Genomic DNA, 5,611 nt, shown 5'->3' on the forward strand with positions numbered 1-5,611 from the left:
TCTTTAAGATATCTGTGCTGTGCTGGTAATTATTATGGTTTATATCTGGTTAGAACTATTGATTACTTTTCTACCTTGTTACTTGCTTGGCAGCTTCAAATAATGCTAGTCCCAGGAAGGATGCTTTTAGTTCAATCTTTGGTCAATTCTTTCAAGTTCTGCTTTCAAAGTATATGTTATGTTCAGCAAGTTCTGAGGTTCAATCAAGTACAACGAAAATATATAGTATTTTTGTATGCATATATATATATGTATATACATTATATGCACTCCCATATATACAAATATATTGTATATTATCTATAGTAATTTGTATATATGTATACTTTTTATATATAGCATATATACTCTGTTATATATATATATATGTGTGTGTGTGTGTGTGTGTGTGTGTGTGTGTGTGTGTGTGTGTGTATACATGTATATCCCCAGAGTTCATTGTTTAAACTTCTTCCTGTCTCTGCTCACAAAGTGCAGAGGTTAAGACCACTTACATTATTTGAGAGTCTCTCTGAATTTCTCTGATCAGTGATTTAAAAGGAGGCTCCCATGAACTGTTTGTGTTGTTTCTGTTTAAAGATAGTTTAGATGATTTTCTTTAATACTCACACTAATTTGTGCTTCTCTTCCTTGTTTTATGAGCTCAATAGATCCTTGAATTAAGTATTAGGTGCGGTGATAAAACATATTAACCAAATCTTCTCAAGAAATGACGGAAGTGTTTATTTACATATACAGTTAAAGGAAATGGTTCATCATGATAGAGAAAGCATGGCAGCTCAGATGTGTGGCATCTGGTTACATGCTTACCTATATATAGTCAGGATGCAAAGAGATGATGGCTAATACTTACGTCTTTGTCTCCTTTTGCATGGAGACCAGGATACCAACCCAGGGGATTATGTTACAAAAAATAGGCAGGTATTCTCAAGTCAATTAACACTGTCTGCTAGGGGGAAAATCCCTATATGATCTGTTTTATGAGCTAGAAAATTCCTCTTTCTTTAAACTAATTTTTGATGTCTTTTAAAGTCTCTTGTAACCTAAAGAACTTTCCATGTTGCAAAGTTGCTTATAATTTTTTGCATTATTTTACCTCTAAGATCCCAAATTCTGTGAGACTAAGTAACATAGTTGCAGTGTGGGAAGCTTCATTCTGGCTCTGCTTGCCTATTGCCTCCATGACAGCTCCAGAATAAATATCTATGTCTCCTTGTTAAGAAGCTTAAAAAAGAATTTTATGGCAGATATGGGGCATAACCAGGCCCAGTAAATTTTAGTATTGTTTAGACATTAAGACAGAAGTGTAAAGGCAGAATGCGGGGTGATGAGTCTATATACTAAGGAAGAAAAGAAGCAGTAGAAAAGTAAGATCTTTAGGGATAGTAGTAACAACATACAGAGACAAGCATAGTTATATCTCAAGTTTAGGGGAGAAAAGGTACAGAGGCTATTGTAGGTAGGAAGGTTGAGCGAGGCCAAATAGGTGAGAAAATCCAGGTTACAGAAAAGAGCACTAAAGAATGAAAGAGTCATACCTCTACCTCCACAAAGAATTTATTCAAGAACAACTTGGAGACACTGAAGTATGTAGATATTCCTGTCCTATTGTAAAATGTTTCAGAGTTTGTATGTGATCCATAGGTGTCATCTATGCTTTAAATCCTCTCTAAATTACTCTTAATACAATGTAAGTAGACATTATATTTCTTGCTTAAGAAACAATGAGAATGAAAACAATATGTATTTAGTATAAACATATACATTTACAAATATTTCAGTTCATGTTTTGAGGACTGATCATATTTTACAGCATATAATATAATAAATAAGAAAGGTCTAAACCTACATAAAAGAGTGTATGTGACTTAGTGTCCTTGTGGAGGACATGAGAGACAACTGTGAGGGGTTAGTTCTTTCTTTCTACTTTTATATGGCTTGCAGAGAAGGCATTCCATATTTCTAAGAAAGAGCCTTCGCCTAATGAGCTATCTCACTGGGAAACTGTTAGTTTTACATCTTACATTTCATTACATTATTTATCATAAAATATAGACAGAAAAACATAATACAATATTCAAAAGTCATAACTTTACTTCCTCCAGAGGAGAGAGAGATTTATATGGGTATGAGTCTGACTTCACGTATTTCTTAACATTGAACTCACTGTAGATTGAAATCACTGTAGATGGTCAATAAATATTTCATCTCTCTACTGGAACAGTGTTCTTTGAAGAACATAGTTATACACAAGAAAAGCAAAAAAAAATAATACATTTTGAATACCATGTTGCAGCAAAGAGTTTACAAATATATGCATCTATGTGCATTCTCCCAGTGTTGATGATGATGACTAAGCTAAGTGTAGGGACTAAAGGAGGCAGACTGTGAATCAGGGCTTTATATGGAGGAGAAAGGCCATGTCACCCAGATTATAGTGGCCCCATCTAGATAGAAGAGAGTTTATCTGGCTCCATCTCCTACATGGTTATTTTGAATGATGATCTTCAAAGAATAGTGGTTAAGTGCAGTAATTCTTATTAAATTTTTACTTGATCAGGCATCTATTACTCATTATGTCCTCCTCTAGAAGAGAGAAAGAGAGATTTATATGGGGATGATTCTGAGTTCATGTATGTTAGCTTACCCACTTACTAATATTCTGTCAGTTTTCGTCTCTCAGTGTCTACTTAGGACATTCTTTACTCGATGTGGCTGATAAGTTAATGGGAGTTCTCTGGGAGCATTGATAAGTTAACGGGAGCAGTGAGCATTGCCAAGTTGATGCTGGAGTACCCTGTATTCCTAGTCCTTTTTAAAAAATGCCACATGGAACATAAAATATTCACAAAAAATTTAAAGGAATTTAGATAAGGTTCTCACATATGTCAGAATTAGGGAAACTGGAATAAACAGAGGCTTCAACTAAATACAAAGTACAAAAATTTGGAGGGGGAAGGTTATTAGGCTCAGATATTCAGTCTCTGTCTGTTTCTCTGATTCTGCCTCTCTCCCTCTCCTTCTCCCTCTCCCCTCTCCCTCTCCCTCTATAGTCTCTGTGCATAGCATGGTATATATTGGTGTGTATATACAAAGATGAACATGTGCTTTAAGTGTTTGTGTACATGTGTTGGAGATGAGAGATCCATGCCTGACATCTTCCTTGACAATTCTCCAACTTACTAGTTAAAGTAGGATAATTCATTGAACATTTTATTAAATAAGGGAGGTGTTTTTGAACCTTATTATTTAAGATATATTATTTTGCCCAACATTTCATTATTTAAAGCAGGGTCCCTCGTTGAATCTTCTCATATAAGTCAGGTTCTTTTGTCAAGTCTGAAAGGACTATATCCTGGCAAGACTGTCTGAACTGTGAGCACTAAGTCCTCTTATATCTCTCTTTTCTAGTTCTGAAGTTACACAGATGTATTTCCACGCCCAACTTTCACAGGGTAATGGCAATGTGAAGTTACTTGGCAAGCACTTGATGCACTGAGCCTTTTCATTATCCACAGATTGGAACATTCTGTAGTCTTGTTACATAGTCCATAATTAAGGTTTGATTTTTTTTCTACATTTTTGACAATACTAGAACCTACTCATTAATTTGATTAATTATTAAATAATTTAAAGCAAGGAACTTGAAATATAAGTAATGTGTAGGAAGTTGGAGTCCAAGAAAACAATTTGAACATAATCTTCTGAGTAATGGAATATGATTAGGATGACAGTTGGGAAAAATGAAGTGCCATTGGGTTCCTGTAAGATTCAGGACAAAGAGACTTAGACTGTTTCAAAGGACACAGAGAAGAAAACAATGGAAGAAACACATCTGTTTTGCAGTAATTCTAACTCATTTTTTACTTCATGAATCTCTAGTTTAAGAATAACAAAGAGAAATTTGCTCCAAGAAAGGAGCTGTTAGTCATGTAGGCTATTCTAAAACATATGCTTAGAGTGAATGTATGGATTCTCATAGTTACCAGACTTTTTTTCTTTTTTTACATAATGAATCCAATATAATTATGTTGTTGTTTTAATAACAATTTGTAACTCAAATGTTGAATAAGAACAAATCACATATTTGTTCTTTTTCATTCTATATTTCAGAAAGAAAAAGACTAAATGGATAGCTCCTTCAAAGACTGAGTACTTGTCAATCTCTAATCCATCTAAAGTGCTGAAGTAATGGAAATTATGATTCAAGGTTCTTTGTTCTATTAAGAAAATCATCAAGTACCAAAGATGAAACCATAGAGAGAAAAAGCAGAAAAGAGCAAACAATTAGAATTCTAGTTTCCTAGGCCACCAATGTGGAGATAAGCTATATCTGGAGTTGTTAATAATATCCTCACGGCAGCATGTAGAACGACTTTGGAAACAAGTCAAATGAATCTCCAACCATATCTGTCATAAGGCTTCTGGATTGAACTAAATGAGGTAGGAAGACCCATCATGAATGCCGATAAAACCAATCCATGAGGTTTGATCTTGGATTGAAAAAAATGAGAAATGAGCCAAGCCCTGCTATTCATCTCTGTCTGTTTCTTGTGATCTTGTGCTCTGTTACTTGCTGATCTTTTAATCTTTTATAATAACTCAAATAACACTGTTTTTTAAGTCCAGCAACATTTAACATATAAAGATATATAAAGATTTCTATCTAATGAAAAATAGAGACAAATGTTTACAGCTAATACTTTAAAGCCCTTTACTGCTCTTCTCTGAACAAAGACCACCTTGCTTCTTTCTTGGAGCTTAGTTGACTCTAGGAAATACATAATAAAATTAGAACTGTGAACAGAGATGATATCTTGGCAAATGGTGGATTTATTAATTTTTTTACCTGCACCTCAATTTTATAAAATAATTATGATATTTCACAAGTTCAGAAGATTAAAAGGACAATTCCAAGAATAGGTGTAGAACTTGTCAATCTAGTAAGGTGGATCAATAGATAAAGGCACAGTACTTTACATATATCTTGAAGAATCAAATTCAAGTAAACATTCACATGCTGCACCACACAGACAAATGTACATGAGTGCACACAAGCACACACACACACACACACACACATACACACACACAGAGAGAGAGAGAGAGAGAGAGAGAGAGAGAGAGAGAGAGAGAGCGAGAGAGATCAGTAATTAAAAATGTAGATTTAGTACTGAAGTAGACCTGTTTTCATGATTATTCTTGAACTTAGGTTATATACGTTTCATCTTTACCAAGTTACTTGGCCTTAATAATTATTGATTATATCAAGCACAATATTTAGAAAATTAATCTCATTTCACAATAGTGGTTCAAAATTATATAATGAAACTATAAGGGAGATATATCAACAAAGTCAGCACCATTAATCATAATTCTTTAAGGAACCTTGAGAAAAGCTCACTATTTATACGTTCAAGCAGTTCTGTAGTTAGGAATATGCAAACTTCAATGTGCCTATTTTTCTATCTATAGAAGCAAACAGGAAATCTCATTAGTGAGAAAAAGAAATATTATTTTACTCAAAGATAGCCCCTTATATTTGATATTAAAGCAATGCATTTGTTAATTATTTGAGTCCAGATTAATTACTATTATATATTTTGAAGAA

The sequence above is a fragment of the Rattus norvegicus genome, chromosome 1 (genome assembly GCF_036323735.1).
Source record: "Rattus norvegicus strain BN/NHsdMcwi chromosome 1, GRCr8, whole genome shotgun sequence".
Taxonomy (NCBI): domain Eukaryota; kingdom Metazoa; phylum Chordata; class Mammalia; order Rodentia; family Muridae; genus Rattus; species Rattus norvegicus.